Here is a 23,070-nt window from a genome sequence, read left to right as displayed (position 1 = left end):
ACCTTCTTTTGCTTAGTTGGATGAAGTGTGACCACTTGACCTTTTGGGTGAAGTGATCCCTTCATTAGATGTGTTGCCTCCATCTTTATTCTTCCATGTTTTATTCATCTCCCCTTTAATGTGTTCAACATCTACCTTCCCTTTTCCTTTGTTGAACTCTGAGTTGGGTGCCTTTGACTTTGTTGGGCAATTTTTTGCTAATGTGTCTAGTCTTGAAATAATTGAAGCATGTAGTGTGGCTCAACCATCTATTGTAGTTTTCACTAAAATGTGTTCTTATGCAATTTTGTGGGATGTGTCCATATTCTTGATAGTAGTGACAACTCTATCTGGTGTTGTAGTCCCAATTGTAGTGATGTCCATAATTATTTTCCCTTGCTAGTTGATTAGGTGTCCACATAGGCTTTGATTTGCACTCAAAAGCTCTATGTCCATACTTCTTGCAATTGTAGCAGTGACTTCCAAATCTTGGTGTCTTGATAGTTCTAGTCCTACAGTCATGTGCCTGATGTCCTTGCTTGTTGCTCTTGTGAAAGTGACCCATGCTTTTGAGTTTGGCATGCTGATTGGCATTCTGACTCCTGCACACATTAGAGGTATGCCCTTTTTTATCACCAAAATTATGAGTAGGTTTAGTGTTCTTACCTTTGTCACTTCTTTCTTTTGCAATCTTGGATGATTCCCCTTTTTCAATGCTGGTGTATCCTAGTCTTGAAGTGTCATTGCTGGCTCTTGGTGATTTTAGTAGTTGTTCAAAGTACTTGAAGCCTCATTGTGTTTGTTGAAGCTTCTTGCAATCTCCTTTTCACTTTTCAAGTCATTTTGCAATTGTTCATTTTGTATCTTTAGTGTGGAGATCTCAATATCCTTAATATTTAGCTCATGATGTGCATTCATCATCTGGCTTAGGGTGTCTAGCTGCATGTTGGAAATTCTTGCAAGCTCAATTAAATTTTCCTCCAATCTATTGGCAAGGTTTATTTTGTCTTCTTCTATCATAGCCTTATCTTCAATGGCTCTTTTCTTTTGTTCAATCACTTCACAAAGCATCATGGCTTGAGATTCTTGCTCAATCTTGAGAGTTCTGATCTCTTCTACTTAAGCTCTATTCTTCTCCATTAGGTCTACTATTGCTGCATCAAACTCCTTGGAATCTCCATTTGAAAACACTTTTGAGGTGTCAATCTCCTTGTACTGTGTATCATTTTTAGGTATTTCAATCTCCCTTCTTCTCTTTAAGGATTTCTTCAGTTCTTCCTTGGCTTCTTCTAGAGAATGTAGAACAAGTTGTATCTCAATCATCTGGTTTTCTATAATCTTCTCAAGTTTGTAGACTTCCATTTCTAGATCTTTTCTCCAAGTTGTAAGGCTTCTCTTTAGAAGAACTTGGCTCTGATACCAATTGTTTGAATTTACAAGTGGTAAGATTTACTTCTGGGGGGGGGGGGGGGGGGTGAATCAGAAGTAACAAGTTTTAACCTCAAATTTTTTTAACTAAGATCAACCACATGTATCAAACATATTTGATAAACATGAAAGTAAAGACATGCATGACAATAGATAACACGAGATTTTGATCACCCAGAAACCCTCCAAAATGAGAAGGTAAAACTGGGGTGGGGATGATACCCACAACTTATCACTGCAACAATATGTAATTAGTTAAGGTTACAATGTTTGACCATAAAAAATGGTCTGCCCTATTAAAAGCTTTACACTCTATTAAAAGTGACCTGATTAAAGGATTTACAAACACTCACTTGGAATGTCACTCTGTTAAAGGTTTACACCATGGCTGTTAAACCAACCTATCTCCATAGGATTTTCATTCCTAATACAATGGCTAGAAAGTATTAGAATGTGTTGACCTGATGACTTACAGTCTTCAATTGTTGATTCCAGATCCTTGTTTTACTCAATCTGATTTGATCCTTCTCGATCTAATAATTCTCTATTCATAGTGCTAATGCTCTATTCTGATCAACTTGATTCACAGTGCTACTCTTCCTCTAAGTCTTTACACCCCTTAAAACTTCCTTGAATACTTCGCTAGTATTCTTTCATGCACTCCCACATGACCTCTTGCTCTTCCATTCAACTTCTCAACTATAAATTATGGGGTTTCAACCTCCTTATAAAGGTTTTCGAGACTTAGGGTTAGGTATAAATCTACAATCGATATTCATCTATCTTTTCCCACTCAAATCTTTACACTTTTCCTATTGGTTGCATGCTTTCTCCATTTTTCTGATTGGTTGCATGCTGATTACATAGGAAATGTAATAGATTTGATCTTATCTTTTAGATCCTTCAAGATTCATCTTGAGTAAGCTAAAAAACAATTTACATTTGAGTTTTTGAAGGCACAAATTCATATGTTGATACTATGTTACTTGGCACTTACTAATTGCTGATGCTCGACACATATAGGATTTTTGTCTTGCTCACCTCCTATAGTAACTCTATCTTTCTCGGCATCTATACTTTACTCAGCACCTATAGTGACTCGACATCACTTATCACTCAACACTTAAAGTTCACTCTGCACTTGAAACTTACTTGACACCTGAAGTTCACTTGGTACTTGTTGAATTTCTGGCTCGACACATACTATAGCTCGACATCTACATTATACTCGGCATCAACTTAGAATTTTCTTAAGTGTGTTGACACTCAATTGTCAAAACCAATTTGAGACCAACATGAGGAAGAATCTCGGCAAGCCTAAGACCTCTATAGATTTTGAGGACTTAGATGAGGATGAAACATTTAGAAAATTATGGGATAATGAGCATCAAGTTTGAGTAGCTACATAAAATGATGATGAGGATGAAGACAATTAGTATGAGGTTTTGTAAGGATCCTACATTCATTGCCACCAACACTAGTTCCACAAAATCCACTCCCTAAAATACTACTAGTACATTTCCTTCAATTGCACAATATATTGTACTCAATCAAAAGGGAAACTTATGGCAGAGGGGCATTGACGATAGAAAAAATGGGTTATTCAAGTGTTGGTGGGCTGGGCCCATTAGGTCAATGCCCATGGTATCCACATCCCATACCAGAGTCACAAAAACCTGGTCATAAATTAGTCATTGGAGATGACTGATTAGGTTCATTAACAAAAGGTGAATCCATTCCAACAATTTTAATCCCATCTTTAATTCCAAATTCCATTGGTGGGGATGGCATGGGTAGTTCTATTAGTCTAAAAAGGACATTACGACTGCACTTTTACATAGATACTATAGCTAAGCTTAACAAATAATGCATTGCAAAGAAGCAAAAGGTTATAGATACTCATACTGATACAACGCCATTCATAATTCACCAGGAAAAAACCCTAAGGACAATCCAAAAAGTCCACTTGTTAGTGGTAGTGGGGAAGGATTAGGAAGGGGTGAGGTTATTACTAATCCTCATAATGCAATTATTATAACCTTGGACATTAGTGCCAGTGGAGACAAGTATAATGCTACAATTGATCTTTCTCCTTTCCAACATCATATTGTGTCAATAGACCCATATTTTGAAATCAATAATTTTGTAACAAATTTTGAAAAAACCAAACAAATGAATAGGAAAATTATTAAGGCATTGAAGAAGGATGTACTTGATGGGGCTCATTTTCAAGAACTTGCATCAAGTAGGAATTTCCAATATATAACCCACATAAAGAAATGATGGAGTTCATGACTGTTTTGCCCCCATAGCTATATAATAATCCATAAGAGAGTATCTCACCATATTTTCATGTTAGCACCCTCTAAATGGATTTCTCTAAAGTAAGAAATGTGGAAAAAGTCAATGTGGCAAAAAAGACCAACTCTATGGTCTAGAGTTCATTGTTGAAAATGGAGATAGAGAAAAAAGGGTTGGAGAAGGGAGTTGAAAAGTTATAAGAAGACCTAGAAAATGCAAAGAAAAATGAGAAAGTAGCTGATAATAGGTACACATAAATAGAGAAAAGGATAATAAATGCTTCCTCTTAGAAAGAAACTACACAACCAAAAAATATGGAGGTATAAATAAAAATTTTGAGGGAACAATTGGAAGAAAGCAACAAAACACCAAGTGACGTAAGTATGGAGAGAGAAGAAAATTTCAAGAAGTTGAAGGAATAATTGGAAGAAATAAATAAAAAACTTAGTGATACTCATGTTAGATGGATGCAGATATAAAATTCAAAGAACTTAGGGAGAAATTAAAAGAAAGCAATAACCAACTTGGGAATGAAAGAGCATCTTTAGTAGATATTTTCAAAAAGTTGGAGTCTAGTGGACATACAATCAGTAACTTAAATAAGGAATTGGACAAAGAGAGGTAAAAAAAAAAAATAGTGGGAAGAGAAAGTAGAGGAAATAAATAAATAAAGTGAAAAATAGTTGTCATAATTGGTACAAGAGGTACATAAGGCAAATGAAACAATCAATTCCTATGAAAACAACATGAAAGAGTCAAATGAAAAGAAAAAAAATCCAATCAAGCAAATAAAGAAAAATGTGGGAGGATATTATGGAAAATGTTGATAGGTTGTGTGATTGGTTTGAATTGCATCAATTTTTTTGAGCTATTTATGGGAGTACCAAAGAGTAGGTTGTGAAGAACAAAGATCTTTTTAAGCTCGAGAAGACTGCAAGATAAATTATACACATAATCAACACAAAAAGTAATAAGTAGTTGGCAAGTAATGGAATTCATGATCACATTCGTGCATCAATAAAGATAACAACTATCATTAAAAAATGTCAAACTATAAGAGAAGGAGAGGAATATTTGAAATAATTTGGGAGAAATATCCCCAAGATGAATGATAGAGAAAAAAAATGATAAGTCTTGGTTTGCCTAATCCTTTCCCTAGTAACTCATCAACAAAATTTGTTGGAAGGGAAGCTTACCGAAAAGAGTTGGAGGCCAAATGAGGTATAAAATAGTCAAGTTTCCTTAAGATACAACTCCTAAGGGCATTGTGAATTACATCAAACCATTGGAAAATCTAAATGCACTATTGGATGTAGCATTGCTTTCAAGTAAATATTCAAAATATGGATGTCTAATAAAGTTGCAAGACATTTGTCTAATAAATATAAAACCCTTTTAGTTGCAGGATTGGACATCCCTTACCACCAAAGTACTATGCTAATTTTCATTAAATGTCAATCCAGGAGCATGAACTTGAGATGATTTTTGCAAAGTATATGCTCTAGATTTCACTAAAAGTCATCACTACTTTGAATGCAATAACCATTAAGGAAATCTACTTTATCCAAAGAAAAGACAACTATCAAATACTTGGAAGGAAATTCTAATTATTTAGCCATAAATCTATGCACCTACTACTGTAGGAACAGTCACTAGTTCTGTTTCCAGTGGCTGCAGGAACAACAGTTCTAACTTTAACTTAGAAAACTGAGTCTAACTCCTACTTACTAAAGAAAACTCCACCTTCCATGTGGGCCCCCATGGAAGAATGAATCAAAGACAAACTCAGATAAAAGTGTAGAAACTCAGCAATGGCATATATTCATCCAGTATGCAGTATTACAATAACTTGGAAAAATAATAAGATGTCTATCAACTCTGTCTATCTACTCACTACCTAGCCTTATAGATATAGGCGAGGTCTTATTTATAGGGAAGAACAATAAAATCCTAAAACTATGACTTCCTAATGAAGGAAAGTCAATTACAACTTAAGACTGCAAACATGCAATCTGAAAGACATTAATTATTCCTTAAATTCCCCACAAATATAGATCATAGAAAATGCTAGATTTTATCTTTTATCTATTTTCAAATAGCTTCTAGGAATCCAGGTATCGTGTGTTGTATGTTTAACTGATTGCTTTGATGCTTGCTTCCTTGCTTAGCCACTTTTTTAGGTCGCGCTTTGTTATTCATTAAAATAGGTCCCTTTTTGACTTTGCCGCCAAGTCTTCTAGCTGCAACGGTGTCATAACGCTTCTCCTTAATGCCATCAATGCCTTAGTGCTATTCCTTCGTAGTTTATTTAACTCCCGCTCAGCTTGTATCCTGCAATCAACATTTAATACACACAAAACTTTCCACAAAAATTTATTTTCATTTATTAGTTTATAAAGAAAAGGCATTAATTATTCAACTAATAGTTTTTGCAATCTATTCAGCTGCAGGAAGATTTACCCATATCAAACATTCATGAAGAAAGATTTTTACCACAAAATGAACCCCTTTTTAAATATAATTCTGATTATCATTTTATGCCATATGTCCATACTTTATACATCAAAAGTTCAAAACGTTTATACTAAAGGATGATAAAGTTCAGTATGTTATAGACAAATGTTTACAAAAAGGGCTAATAAAACTTCTATTTCTTCATGTCATCATTTCCCCCCCCAATCATCCTGAGGCTAGTCTCTTTAGCATCTATAGGTTTCTAATCCTCATCTGCAGTCTGAGATCATTGGCGATTTTCTCCCCTGATTCATGAGCTCTGTAATTAAAATATCCATGATTTTGTTTCAACCTTTCCCATTTCTGTTCTTTAGTAGTCATGTTATATTCAACAAACAAATCATATTTTCCAAGCATAAGATGCAAGAGTATTGGCGGTTGGAAACGAAGAGGTACCCAATAATTTTTTTGATTTCTTCCAACGTCAGATACTTGGGCATCCTGTTGATGGCCAATTCCAAATTTTGGGGAGAGTGCAACTCCCTTGTTTTCAAGTCTTTTGGAAATCAAATCCATCTTTGAAGAGAAGCTTTTACAGCATTAGGGGCATTTGTAGAACAATGCTGCTCCCAATCTAGAAATGCCTGTTCGTGGATAGGGTGAATTTTGGCAATAACACTTCAATTATTGTTAACGAAAAGCCAATCAAAGAATACTCTATAAGTGTTTTGTACTTCTAGCTAAATGTATAATGGTTCAAACATTTCTCTTTCCCTATAGGGACCAACCTAGTTCTCTCGACTGATCTCATTCTGCATCTATGACATAATGGCCCTAAACTGTACATCTTCCACATATAAAAAAGAATTCCAATCTTGATCATCTGGTACAACAAGATTATGAACATATAACTCATAGAGGAGATTCTGTAGAGTCATTGAAATTGAATTGAATGTTGCATAAAATTCCTGGGGAGTGTGTAAGGAAGGGTTCAACCCCCGAGTAATTCGAGACAACTAAAAATTAATCATTTTCTCCTTTAGGAACAATGTGTAAACTGGAGATGGGGACCTGCAATTTAAAAGCTCTAGAATGAGCTCTGTAATCTTTGTGACACGTTGCTGCAAGATCATAATTTCATTATTCTTTTCTTCAATTTGCTATGCTTGTTCCCTGATAGTTCTAAGCAATTGCTTCCTTTCTAAATCCCAGTTTTCTTTTTTCCATTGAAACTGTTGGTACAAACTAAAGCTGGCTATTAACAGAGTGGAAATGTTCGGTGGTGTATGATGACAGACAATAGGTCTATAATATTCAAGGCGGTGCTCAAGATGATGGTGGTTAGAAGTGCTATCATCCTAAGAATGTTGACATTCAACAAAGCTTTTATTTTGACAGCAATAGTGTTATCAACTTTTTTTGAAGGAGCAATGACTGCAGGATAGGGTGCAATAGTCATTTTAACTTGAAATGTTTCAACAATTTCCTGAACCATTTCTTGTGCAATAGATGGATATTCCTCTGGTGGTTGATTATCAATTTCCTCTATTGGTTGTTCAAATCCTGACACTATTTCTTTTGAGGACTCTATCTCACTATCAACATTAATAGGGCTATTTGGTTTTGTGGGAATTTCCCCAAGATCATTTTCATGTTTAGGAGTGGGTGTTGTATGCTCTGGTGACTGTGCAGGTGTAGGTACTAGAGTTTCAATATCAATAGGTGGTATAAGAGGCTCAATAGGTCAGTTCTTAAATTTACCCGAGACATTCTGGTGACTCGCCGTAGAGTAGAAATTGGGGTAGAAATTGGTTTCTTGCCCTTATCAATAGATTTCCCTTTATTTAGGTTAAGTGCAAGTTCTTGTGATACTGGAGATACTTCTTCTGAAGCTTCCTTTGTGGCCACTATGCGTGATTTTCTTTTCCTAGAAGTTGAGGCTTCTACGGTCAAAATTTTCCTATTTGTAGTTTTAGGTGTAGAAGCAAAAGATGAAGCTCCTTGAGTGATTCTATATACTACTTTCTTGACTCCTACAACAGTTTTCTCTCTTGTCCCTACTCCTTGCCCTTTAGGTCCACCCCTTTTAGGTCCCTCTGACCTTAGCTTTACAAAATCATCCCATGTTCCTAAGTGATGCCTAGTCAATTCTTTTTCAATTATAGCCCTAATCAAGCAATGGTGGGATATCGATTGGATTTTTCCTTGTTGTACATAGGTAGCTTGCCTTTTGATAATATTATAAAGGAAACTTGAAATATTTATAGGACAATCCCCATGCTGCAAACTACTCAAAATTTTGAAATGAACAACATGCAAATAAGAATATCTTCCTTCATAGGTAAAATATCTTATGATAAATTCAGTAGGGTGGATGAATTGTAGAGGGAGAGATAACCATAATGTACCTTACTTTTTGTTTTCCTCTAGCCGAGGATCTCTCGATCCTGAGAATTTCTCTTTTGCTTGTTGTGCATCCATGTCCTCTGTCCAACGTTCTCCATTTGTGGGTAACCCAGAAACTTCTACCATCACTTCTTTGGTGAATTCTACCCGAATGCTCTTAACAATTGCATATCCATCCCTCAATGTATTATGAAATTGGAGCACAATTTCTTGATCGAACTTCTTCAAACTGAGACAATAAGCCAACTATCCTTATTGCTGAAACAAACTACATGTTGCTAGGTCTGCCAGTAAGACTCTGTGGTCTGCTAGTTCATGTTGCTGAGGTTCTCCACCCATATTTTTGAAAAAATATGCTAGTACAAGCAAATTCACTGCAAATGATTTTGAGAGTATGGGCGGTGATAACTATAGGGGTTTCAAAAAAGGGAAATTGCAATACTTCATTACTTTCAAAACATCACATCCTTCAGTACTTCATGATGACATTTTTATCACCAAACCATAACGAGGATAAAGATCGTGCTAAAAACATATGCCATATTAATGAGGAGTTATGCAAAATCATGATTTAATAGTTAGCCTTCTTTACATTATTTCACACATTTTAGAAGTATAAAGGGGTGTTAGCTCATTACTAAAATGACCCTTCCTCGTACATCCTATATGTCAACTTAAGATTTCCTTGATTTTGCATTCATGATTTCAATTTTCCCTCCCCCTAAACTAGCAGAGATTGGGTCCCACCAGACCGTAAAGATTGTAAATTCTAAAAATTGAAATAACATGCTTTCCTAAATAAATAATAAATTAAATAAATGTAAAGGGGTTGAGTGTGACTAACTTGAGGTGCGATAGGAAGGATGGTTCGAGAAGTTCCTTACGAGAGAAAGAAAGTGAGATGGCACGAGAATGGAAAGACAAGAAGATGGGATGGAATGAGGTGGAAAAGGAATGAATTTTTGCATGAGCGCAAAATTTTTATTATGAAGGCCTTGAAAATAAATTCAAGGGGTTGCAAACGTCTGAGTGGGAGCCTCAAACGAAGTGGCTGCAGGAAAAGATGTTTCTATTGTGGTGAACTATTGAAGAAATGCTTCCCTTGTTGCTAGTTTATGATATAACTTCAGGCGATGCCCATTAACCAAGAGTTTGAATTTGACCGGATCAATTTTTGATAGTTGAATTGCTCCATTTTTGAAAATTGTAATGATTTCATAGGGACCAAGCCATTGAGTTTGAAATTTTTCTTGGTGATGTTGATATCGTGAATCATACAAGAGTGCCCAATCACCAATAGAGAATTCTTTGTCTTTAATGAATTTGTCATGCCATTTCTTTCTTTGACTTTGAATTAATTCTATGTTATGAAGAGCTGATTTTTGCCATTCATCCAACTCATTGAGATGCAAAATGTGATCCTGTTGTGCTGTAAGAAGGGTAATATCAAGTTACAAAGCTGTCTGCAAAGTTTTATGTTCAAATTCAATAGGCATAACAGCTGTTTTCCCATATAGGAGTTGGAAAGGCATAAACCCAGTAGTAGGTTTCCATGTTGTTCTGTACGCCCATAAGGCTTCAAGAAGTTTAGCTGCCCAATATTTATGATGCAAAGACACTATTTTAGTGAGAATATGTTCCAGCTCTCTATTTGTCACTTCTACCTGTCCATTGGCTTGTGGATAATACAGAGATGATTTGCCATGCTGAATTTTGTATGCTGAATTTTGTATTCCTTCATGAGTGCTGCTATCAGATTAGATGTGAACTAAGGTCCTTGATTTGATTGTAATTCTCTTGGAACACCAAATCTGGTAAAGATACATTCGTACAGAAACTTTGCAACATTATTATCACAGGGATGCTTCATGGGTTTTGCTTCAGCCCACTTAGTAACATAATAAGTGAAAACCAATATGTACCTTTTCCCTTATGATGGTGGTTCAATAGGGCCAACAAAATCAATTCCCCATTTATCAAATGGTTCTACTACTATCTATGGCTACAGGGGCATTTCACCTGTTTTTGTCGGTCTACCTTTGACATTTATCACTTTTTTTGTATACTAAGCTACATCTTTGTGAAGTGTAGGCCAATAATAACCTGTATTCAGAATCTTTAATGCAGTCTGTTTGTTAGCAAAGTGTCCACCACAGGGCTCATCATGACAAGCATGAAGAACATCATATGTTTCATCCTCTTTGAGACATCGTTGTATTACCTGATCTGGTCTAGTATAAAACATGAATCCTGAGATCCATGAGAAATTAAAACTCTTTTTTGCTAGCAATCATTTTTCTTTTGCAGAAAAATGTGGAGGAGTTTTGCTAGTAGTTAGATAGTTGGCAATGTCAGCATACCAAGGGTTTTGTGTTGAAAAAAGGAAGAGATGTTCATTAGGAAAGCTATCTTCTATGGCTGTAGGATCATAGGGTGTTTGAAGATGAGACAAGAAATCAGCTACAACATTTGCTTTACCTAGCTTGTCAATAATGGTGATGTCAAATTCTTGCATTAGTAACAACCATCGAGCCAATCGTCCAGAGATTACTAGCTTGTTCATCAGATATTTGATAGCAGAGTGATCTGTATGTACAAATATTTGGTATCCTGTAATGTAATGTCTAAATTTATTCAGAGCATAAGTTACAACAAGCAGTTCTTTCTTTGTCACTATGTAGTTATACTCGGCTTCTTGAATTTTTTTGCTGATATAGTAAATTGCATGTTCTACTGAATCTATCTTTTGGCCAAGTACTGCTCCAATGGCATGATCTAAAGCGTCTGTGTGTATATGAAAAGGTAACTCCCAATTTGGTCCTCGGAGCACTAGTGCTGTTGAGAGGACTTCCTTAAGCTGCAGGAGAGCTTTTGTACATTCTGAATCCCATACAAACTCTGCATCTTTTCAAAGCAATTTGTATAAAGGTGCTGCAATTTGATTGAAATCTTTAATAAAATGTCAATAATATCTCGCATGTCCTAAAAAACTCCTGACTTCTTTCAATTTAGCTAGTACAACCAATATATGTATGACTTCTATTTTTGCTAAATCTACTTAAATTCCTTTAGGGGAAATAAAGTGTCCCAACACCACTCCTTGCATCATCATAAAGCACTTTTCACAGTTTAAAGACAAATTATAGTCTTTGCATCTTTGTAAAACCTTGTCCAAGTTTTCCTTGGCTTCTTCAAATGTTTGCCCATATGTGGTGAAGTCATCCATATATACTTCTAAACAATCTGCAGATATGTCAGAAAAAATGCTAATAACAACTCTTTGGAAAGTTGTAGGTGCATTGCACATACCAAATGGTAGGACAGAATAAGAAAATGTTCCCCATGGACATGTGAATGTTGTCTTGTTCTGATCCTCTGGTGCTATCTAGATTTGATTGTAACCACTGAACCCGTCTAAGAATGAAATTTTTTTTATTCCTGCAAGATTGTCAAGGACTTGATCGACAAAAGGAAATGGAAAATGATCCTTCTTGGTAGCCAAATTAAGTTCTCTATAATCTATGTAGACTCGCCATTTTCCCCCCTTTTTGGGAACAATAACCAATGGTGACACCCATTGGCTATCGAAAATAGGATATATGAAGCCAACATTGAGTAACTTTTGCAATTCATTTTTGACAATATCCCTTAATGCTAGGTTTATCCTATGCTGAGGTTGTCTCACGAGTTTATAATCTGGACTGATATAAATTCTATGGGTGCAGAGTGCAGGATCCAAACCTTTCATATATGTATACTCCCAAGCAAAAGCATCTGGATGCTTTTGTAACAATTGCAGGGTATCATGATGTTGTGCCTGAGATAAGGACTTGCTTATATTTAATTCTCTTCTTGGAATGATTGTTGTTTTGACTACTTTTTCAGCCATTGAAATTTTCACAATTGGTTGTGAATCTATCTCATGTGGCAGGAGTGAATGCAGAAGCTGTGAAGACTTGAAATAATATAGTTCATCAGATAAAGGTAGAATGCTTACTAAGACATACTCTTGTGTAGAAGATGTCTCAGGTTGTGTTCCATAATCATTCAATATAATAGAAGAAATGACATCATCTTCTTCTTTAATGTTTACAAATAAGTCCCGTGAGATCATCATCAATTGTTGAATAGAATCTATGTCCATATCAGAGTCATCCATATTTGGCTAGACAACTTGATCATCCTGCAGCAAAGGCTGAGCAGTAGAATACAAGGTCAAATTTTTAGTGTTCGTTCCATCTAAAATAGTCATTTTCCTTGATCGGCATGCAATATAAGCATCTGCTATTACTAACCATGGTCATCCTAAAATGATAGGGTAGCCCCTAGTACTTGTTTTTGGAGAGAGTACAACAAAATCAACTAGATACTCCCATGAATGTAATATGATAGTGACATCTTCTAACATACCATCAAGAATGATGGTAGAACTATCTACTAGTTGCAACATTGTTGGCGTCTACTTGAGACCAACGATGCTTAATTTGGACACTACTTCCTTGATCATTACATTGATGGATGCTCCTAGGTCTATTAAGACATTCTACACTTGTACTCCTTGAATGGTGAGGGTTACTACTGGGCTGTCAAGGTCTGCATACTTAGGCATTTTGCAGTTATCAAGCATAAGATCAGAGAGCTATCCAAGGACATGGATAGTCTTTGGGTCTTTCTTTTTCCTTCCTAGCTTTTTAACATAGGCTTCTCTGATGGCTTTTGAATATATAGGTACTTCCTTGATTGCATCGAGTAGGGGAATTTTTACCATCATTTGCTTGAGTTTCTCAAGCAAATCTAGTGCATCTTGATTTTCACTTGGCAGTATTTGCTCTATTAACCTACTAGGAAATGGTGGTGTTTTGGCTGTAGGAGAAACAGTGGTGGAAAGTTCTTGAACTGACTTAGCATTTGTATCATCTATTTCTGTTATAATGGACTACTGAGGTGAGGCAAGTGTTGTTTCAGATCTTAGATGGATATCATTAAGGGTGATGGGATAACTTTGTTGTTGGGCTGAAGGTTTTGCACTATTAGGATTAGGTGCAGGTTGTGCAGGTAACTGTGGCTATTTTGGAAGGGTTGTATTGGTTGTAGGAGGCATTAAGGCTTGATGTTGAGGAGGTTGAGTCAAGGCCGGTTGATGCTGGTGCTACTGCCAACCTTGCTAAGGTTGTTGCCAAACCTGTTGAGGTTGTTGCCAACCTTGGTTGGGCTGCTACCAACCTTGGTTGGACTGCTACCAATGATTATAATTACCATGCTATTGTTGCCATTGACTATTACCACCATAATTATGGAGTGGGTCTCTAGGAATACCTGATCTTGGATCCCATGGCCTTCATTGAGCAACATAGAGGACTTCCCCGTCTTCATCAATTGCCTTGAACTCAGTAGGCACATGCTGTGATTCCAAGCTAGCAATAGGCTTACATCGGTAGTTGCATTTCTTTTCTCTACAATGGGGGCAATATTCTACCAACATACTATCAACATCCTCCTTCTTCCTTCATGCTTGCATGGTATCCAATTGTGTAGCAACATCATTAATGATGTCTTGCTTGAAATCTGACAAGAGGTTTGACAATTCTGTCTTAGATACTCCTGCCCCAGGAGTCTTTTGGAGTAAATCCCTCAAATCTCGTCCTTTTTTTGTTGTTGCTCTAGAATAGTTCAAACAAATATTTTGGATTTCAGCCCACGTCTTCTGTGTAATGTCACCTCTAGCCATTAAGTCTAAAGATTCCATACTCCTGTCATGTACTCCTTTCAGAAAGATATGCTTTTGAGACTCCTCATTCAGCTAATGTTGTGTGTTGCACTGTAGGTTAAACATGAACTAGGCAACATAGTCCTCCAAAGTCTCATCCTCCTTTTGTGACATTTTAAAAATGTCATCTCCTTTCAAATCATGGCCTCTACAATATTCCTTATATTTATTAAGGAACAAGTTACTCATAGTTGGCCAATCTATCACAACATTGGCACCTAAACTCATGAACCATCTTAAAGCAACTTCTTTGAGAGTTGATGGAAATAATTTCAGCTTATGGGCATAAGTTGTGTAGTCATAACTTCAACAAAGGATGTCAAACTCAAAGAGAAAAGTTTTCAGATCTTTAGTAATAAGTCCATAGAATTTAGGCAGGGCAATTGAGGGTATATTTTTCAAATTTTGATTACCCTGTTGACGAGGAATTGGAAAGGGAAAGGTAGGTTGAGCTTCTGCCATTTGTAGATGTCCTAGTGGTGGCTGATAAATGACTAGAGCTAATGGATTATCTTGATATTCTGACTCAACAAAAAGATTATTCAAATGAAAAGATTCTTCAGATGTGGTCGATGATTGTACTTGTTTCGGTACTTCTGCAAATACATTCTCAAATAGTTCTTCTTCTCTCTCTTCCCTTTCTTCAGGGTCAGGATAAAAAGGATCTTCCTGATTGAAATTGGGAAGAAATCTTCCAAGGTGATCTCTTCTTCTATGCATGCAAGAATGCTGAAAAATGAAACTAAATGACTCAATAGTAAATACTAGACTGACACCATCCCTGACAACGGTACCAAAAATATGTCTAATCAATATAACACCCTTTTAGTTGTAGGATTGGACATCCCTTACCACCAAAGTACTATGCTGATTTTTATTAAATGTCAATCCGAGAGCGTGAACTTGAGATGATGTCTGCAAAGTATATGCTCTAGTTTTCACTAAAAGTCACTACTAATTTGAATGCAATAACCATTAAGGAAATATAGTTTATCCAAAGAAAAGAAAACTATCAAATACTTGGAAGGAAATTCTAATTATTTAGCCATACATCTATGCACCTACTGCTGCAGGAATAGTGACTGGTTCTATTTCCAGTGGCTATAGAAACAACAGTTCTAACTTTAACTTAGAAAATTGAGTCTAACTCCTACTTACTAAAGCAAACTCCACCTTCCACGTGGGCCCCCATAGAAGAATGAAGGAAAGACAAACTCAGATAAAAGTGTAGAAACTCAACAATGACATATATTCATCCAGTATGCAGTAGTACAATAACTTGGAAAAACAATAAGATGTCTATCAACTCTATTTGTCTACTCACTACCTAGCCTTATAGATACAGACAAGGTCTTATTTATAGGGAAGAACAACAAACTCCTAAAACTATGACTTCCTCATGAAGGAAAGTCAGTTACAACTTAAGACTGCAAACACGCAATCTGAAAGACATTAATTATTCCTTAAATTCCCCACAAATATAGATCATAATAAATGCTAGATTTGCTCGTTTATCTATTTTCAAACAGCTTCCAAGAATCTAGGTATCGTGCATTGTAGGTTTAATTGATTGCTTTGATGCTTGCTTCCTTGCTTAGTCACTTTATCAGGTCTCGTTTTGTTATTCATTAAAATAGGTCCCTTTCTGACTTTTCCACCAAGTCTTCTAGCTGCAACGGTGTCATAATGCTTCTCCTTAATGTCATCAATGCCTTAGCGCTATTCCTTCGCAGTTTATTTAACTCCCGCTTAGCTTGTATCTTGCGATCAACATTTAATACACACAAGACTTCCCACAAACATTTATTTTCATTTATTAGTTTATAAAGAAAAGGCATTAATTATTCAACTAACAATTTTTGCAATCTCTTCAGCTGCAAGAAGATCTACCCATATCAAACATTCATGAAGAAATATTTTTACCACAAAATGAACCCCTTTTCGATTATCATTTTATGCCCTATGTCCATACTATATACATCAAGAGTTCAAAACATTTATACTAAAGGATGATAAAGTTCAGTATGTTATAGACAAATGTTCACAAAAGGGCTAATAAAACTTCTATTTCTTCATGTCATCAACATCTACTATAACACAACAAATATTTGAATTCCAAATGAAGTAAAATTCAACATCCTAAAAAATATGAAAAATCTTCAATAATCTTATAAAACATCAATTAAAGTATGTGATGTATGTACAAAAAGTGTCACACTTCTATAAACCATTATTCTAGGGAATACCCATGAGAGAGAGCATTTCAAGAGCTAGTTTATAGCTCTCTATCTATTATGTACATAGTTTCAAGAAGTGAAATGGTGGCTCTCAAATGAACCAAGCTATGCAACCCTTGCAAGGTGCACCTTAGAATGAGAGATTCAAAGAGTAGAGGCAATGAGTGCCAATATACAAGAATCCTCAAATGGGTATACAATGCAAGTGTAAAGTAAAGTGAAATGAAATGCAAGATGCAAGATAAGAAAATAAAGAGTTACAAGCCTTCCTATTTAAGATGTGTTAGCTAAAATATGAGCATAAAGAAAGACTAAGCTAAAAATGCCATGAAGCTTTGATGCCAGTAAAATAAAAGCTAAGCTAGACTATAAGAATGCTCCAAGTGATCCAAAATTAAAAAGAAACTTGCAACATAACAATAGCATGAGAGAGTAAGATTGAGAGAATGAGGAGAGAACCCTCTCTTTTAAATAAAAATGGATGGTTGAGATTAAAAGCCAAGAGAGAGGCTTAATCAAGGGAGGAGAATGCATCTTGAGTGATCCATGTGCACAAGCATCTCCACCAATCATAGTAAATAGTTGAATTTTGAGAGGGAAATAAATGTGTGGTGGAGAAAAAAGATTCCTCTCACATAGAAAGTTGTGCATTCATGTGTAGACAAAAATTTCTATTATTTTTAAAATAGGAATAATGCTTAATGTGTGCACACTTAGGATAAGTGAGAAGTGGGGATTTTTATTTAATTAAAAGGGAGCATGTTCTTTAAATTAAATAAAAGGCTTAGGATAAAGTGGTCAAACCATAGGTTATAATCAAATAAATAGATTTTTGATGATTTGATCAAGAATAAGCAATAGATAAATTATGCAACATTTTTAGAAAGCGGGCCCTAGTCTAGACGACCATTTTTGGATGATTACATCTAAAACTTGGAAATCAATTTTAATCATATTTATAGTGTTTATTTTATTTCTATTTCTAATGGTTTGATATGAGTTTAAATTTTGAACTTTGTTTCTTGAACAAGATAAACGTAGCAAAATCCAAATGCTATTTCATTGAACAAGCCTGCCAAATGTAAATGTAAATACAAATAATGATTTTGATACAAAATTTGATGCTACTCTTTCCATGAGGCAAATCAACCTGAAGCTATTATTTCTCCCTTATTTCTATAGAAGGGAATTCAAGATCATTTGCTAAATTTGATTGATGTGAACTTAATACTAACAACTCATCATCATGAAATTGGGTATTGTAATTTAACTTTTACAAAATGAATTCATTTAATTGTGTCAATTATCATGTGTAAATAAAGTAATGAGAATCAATATGAATTTCATCATATGAATTGCTATATTTTCATAAAAGTAATGAAAATCATCAAGGGTTGTACCATAACAATGTATCATATGCTGAAAATTAACAAAGTTGATATGCGAGAAGGGTGGAAGGAGCAACAAGTAGGAAAGGAGGAGTTCAAAATTCAAATGCAAAGGGAAGTGGGAAGGTATAGGATGGAGTTGGATTGTTTGGAAATGTAGGTCAACAAGTGATCTGATGGATGAATCTAGACTAATTGCAGTATTGAATGCTTAACTAAAATCAAATTAGCGAAAGTCTTAATACATTTATCATAAATGAAATCAAAACTTAAGATGAGAAATAGAATTGAGAGAAAAGAAGGTAGAAAGTGCAAAGAAAGTTTGATTTCGAAGTTCGCCACAAACATGACTACATCTTTGAGTTGGCTCTAATAGAGTACGACCAATCCAATTAATCTCCAGAAATCAATTACAATTATGCACCATGACCATTTCTTCTAGCACTTTGATAGCATAGCAATTATTTGAAGTAAAAAAATGGCTCTAAAAATCTCCTTAAAAAAAATCTCCCTATTCCTTTGGAAAACTTCACCAAGAGCAATTTCTCTCCAAGTCTCCCTTGCCTTCAAAATGAACCTACCCCCCTCTTTTTATACATAAAATTTGCCTAATCTGGTCCAAAACTAATTAATCCATAATTAGGCATTTTATCCATAAGACACATTCGAATAACCCCTTTTCCATTTTTATATTTTGGCATTATATTCATATTTGGGGTTAGTTATTAATAGAATAACAAATAAATCCTATTTTAAAAGTGGGTGGTTTGTTTGTTCCCACTTAAATAATAATTATGCCCTCATTATAACAAAAGTTAATGCATGGCACAATGGCCACGTATCTTTTACACCCGCCAAAAGGTCAGGGGTTCAAATCTCGTTGGCATTTTCATAACTCCTTTGGCGGCATTCATGGTTCAAATAGAAAGTTTGTTATATAATTATTGATTGCCATACGTGGCTTATTGGCCATCGGCCACAGGATTTGAAGTGGGACGTTGAGGTTTCAAAACTCATTGAAGACCTTTGTTTATTATTATTATTTTAAAAAATTTCCACCATGACATCATGATGACATCACCAGAATTCAAAATGATATTTTTTACCTCCAAAATTCAAATTCCCATAACTTTCACATATGAAGTCCATTTTTGACGAAACCAAAGCTGTTGGGAAGCTCTTGACGAGATCTTCATTTTAAAATCCATTTTTGACCATTTTTGAGATGGTCTAACTTTGCCCCTTATCTAGCCCTCTGGTCTACCTATTGATCAGAACTTTGACCAAGCATAACTTGCACGAACAAACTCCTTTTTGCTCCATTCAAGTTGCGTTGGAATCAGGACGTTGAGATCTTTTTGATGGTGAAAAAATTTGGAGATTTGAAAACACTTCAATTTTCCCTAAAAGTATCCGCCAGATCAGGCCTCCCCACTGAAGACCTTTTGGACCTCCAAAAGTGACATTTACTCTGACATAAAGTGAGGACTTGGCCTCCCCACTTGTCCTATATCATCTGTACATCTGAATACCTGGCTCACAAGCATAATGAAGACTGCAACAACATTGTTGATCATAAAAATTATTCTATCACTTCCATAAGCATCTACATGAGTTGTTAGAGCCACTAACCAATAAACATTGACTAGCATCAAGCTGAACAATAATGCAGAAATGAAAGAGAATAAGTCAACAAAATATCGATCCTTCACAATAGGAGCACTTTTACCCAAGGAACCATCAATGCTTTCAATCATCATTCCCTCATGCTGTACTGTGGGTGCAGCCTGCAACATCTGACCTTGGTTAGCTACTCCAAGTTCAAGTGTAGAACCACCTGTACTAACAAACATAAGAGTTAACTCTTTACTTGCATTAATTACCCTCTTTAACTACCATGTGTTTGCAAAAGAATGAACAGTCTTAATCTTGTGAGAATGTACAATATACTGAATGCCATCTTTAAACAAGTGATAATGATTCTTTTCCTTGTAGAAAATTGCTTTTCTATCATAAAGATAAGGGCTACCAAGCACTATCCCACAGATATCCAGTGGAACCACATCAAACTCTACTTCATCCACAAACTCACTAGTGATTGCAAATCTTAAGGTGCATTGTCTTGTTACTTGCAACTTATCATTTTTACAAATCCATCATAGTGGATAAGGTTCCTTATGTAATGTGGTTTTCAATCCCAAGTTTCTCACAATACTCTCAGAAATCAAGTTCACTTGAGAACCACTATCTATGAGTGCATCAATTTTAGTGTTCTTAGCAACAACCCTTAAATGAAAAAGCTCATTCCTAGACAAATCATTTACTGTAGAAGTAGAAGCACAACTAGCAACATAAACACTAGAAATAGGAGCTTTACCTTTCAAACCCATAGCTGTTATCTTAGTCTCATCATTTGAATCTGAACCAAGATCCAAAACAACATTTGCTACTTTCTCCTTATGTTTCTATTTTTGATCAAATTTTTGAGCCCACTTAGGCTTCAATTCAGGATGCAACTTCCCTAAAAGTATCCACCGGATCAACAAGGAATGATTGATGGGGATTGTCAATAGGGTTTTGATTTTGATGGTGTCAATGTGCTTGGAGACCCAGGGGGACCCGATCATGCAATCTCTAATCCGTTTCAAATAGTTTATGCAAAATATGGTTAGGTCTATTTGGCATCAAACTAGTTGGTAAGTCCATGAAAAACATTTCAAATACTGAGCTAGGTTCTTTTGGGTTAGAGATCCCAAACCAAATCATTGATTTGAATATCTATCGAATGGATAATATGCTCATTGGATGGTTCTTGGGATCCATATCAAATATTGAGATTGTTAGGGCCTTTGTAAAGAGAAAATGGGTTCTAAAAGTGCAAGTTGATGTGGCTGAGATGTCCAAAGGAAGTTTATCTTTCTGTTTCTCATGTGATGAAGATCGTACAAATATTTTGTGTAGTGGACCATGGCTAATTGGGAAGAACACCATAATCTCGCATAAATGGTGACCCAATCTAAGTATTCAAGATGAAATGACAGTTCAAGCACCAATTTGGATGAAATACTTGGTATGACTTTGGAATTATGGGTGGAAGATGTTTTTTAAGGCATTAGAAATGGTTTTGGAGAGCTTCTTTCTATGGACCTAGTTACGGTGTCAACAAAACCTCTTACATATGCAAGAATTTGTGTTGGTATCATTCAAGGTGTGGATATGCCTGAATGCATTATGCTATAGTCAAAACTGGGGACATGGGTGCAAAAGATTGAATATGAGTCTATCCCATTTGCATGTTTCCATTGTAAATAAGCTGGACACTGGGCAAAGAAATGCCCTAGCAGAGCTAGTATACCTAAGAAGTTCAAGAAAAAATGGGTCAAAAAGGGCATCAAGGATTTTGATCCTAAGGTCCAAACCCTAACAAATAATGAGAAAAGTAGTGATAATAGTAGCAATGATTAGAAGTTGGAGAAGAAAAAGAGTGATTCTAGTAGTAATGGCCAAAATTTGGAAGAGCTAAAGAAAAATGATAATGATAATGGAGAACCATCCTTGATAGTTCAAGGTCTAGGTTCAGATAGGGAGTATTGTATGAAAAACTCTCATATTGTGAAGGATACATATTACAAGGAAGCTCAAAGTAGAATAGTAGATACATTAGATGATAAAGGGATCTATGGCATGAGCATTATTGAGAGGGAAATATTAAGTGCTAGCTATGAAAATCATGTCACTAGTAATGAGATGTACTTTTGGTTGGACTAATTTCCATCCTTCCCTTTCAAGATTCTTGACATGGCTTAATCACCTCTTGTGTTCTATAAATCTAGTGGTTGTATCAGGCATTGAAAGGTTGATCTTTTAGTGCAATGACAACTCTAGTTTGTAACAAGTGCTATTAGAGCTTGGTCATATGTTTGAATCTCCTCAAGTAATGCTAAGGGGGGAATTTTTTGACTAACTGCTAGCTTTCCTCTTTAGGATTCATGACATGGATTAACTACCTCCTATTTTCTATAAATCTAGTGGTTGTATTGGGCATTGAAAGGTCAATCTTTTGGTGTGACAACAACTCTAGTTTGTAACACTTTCAAGATGTCCAAAAGTGTAGTGTTCTTGGGCTAGATTTTTTGAGTGCTCTTAGACTAGTTCCATGATGGGAATGAAGTCACCCCAAGAGGTGGGAATATCAAATATAAATGAGGTTAGCACCCCCAAATGGGGGTATTTAAAAGATATTGTCTTGGATTTTTAGGGAGAGGATGAAAGCAATCAAAATGATTGGATAACCATTGTATACAAGAAAAGAAATAAAAACAAGAATAGAGAGGATAATCATAAGAGAAAAAAGGAGAATTTGGTGGTTGTTATAAATACTAGGAGTAATAAAACAAGAGATGTTGGTTATACTCACACAATGCTGGAAAGGCATTCAAATTAGAAAAAAAGAACTATGGAGGCAAATAGGAATATAATGGGTGGTAGTCAAAGAACCATCCTAGAGTCGGGATTATTCCAAAAGTAATGAAGATCATCTCATGGAATGTAAGAGGGTTGAATAACCCTCACAAGCAAGATATGGTAAGAGACAATAAACCAGATATGGTGCTTCTTCAAGAAACTAAGATGCCTAAAGATAAAGTTGAGAATCTAACTTTTTTCAGTAATAGGGGTTCATGATGATGGGGCTTCTAGAGGTATAGCTATGATATAGAATTGTATTAATATCAAAGGGGAGATTATATCATAGAGCAATAATATGGTGAATGTAAGATTTTGGAATACCAAGGATGGTACTTCCTAGGTCCAAACTAATGTCTATGGTCCTAATACGAAGTGGGGAAGAAAAACTTTTTGGTCTAAAGTATCTAATCAAAGGAGGGAATTCGTTGACAAGGGATGCGTTATTATGGGATATTTCAATACTCCTTTGGAAGAAAATGAGAATATGGGAGGAAGCCAACCTAATCTAGATGACATTATTTATCTCATGAATTTTATTGATGAACATTAGCTTCATGATATTGATTTACAAGGTATAAACTACACTTGGACAAATAGAAGATCAAGAAATGATATCATACAAGTTAGAAGTGATAGGGCCCTA

The sequence above is a fragment of the Cupressus sempervirens genome, chromosome 9 (assembly GCF_028749045.1).
Source record: "Cupressus sempervirens isolate cs-2001-9-10 chromosome 9, ASM2874904v1, whole genome shotgun sequence".
Classification (NCBI taxonomy): Eukaryota; Viridiplantae; Streptophyta; class Pinopsida; order Cupressales; family Cupressaceae; genus Cupressus; species Cupressus sempervirens.
The sequence above is the reverse complement of the archived record's forward strand: the minus strand, read 5'-3'. Positions refer to the sequence as shown.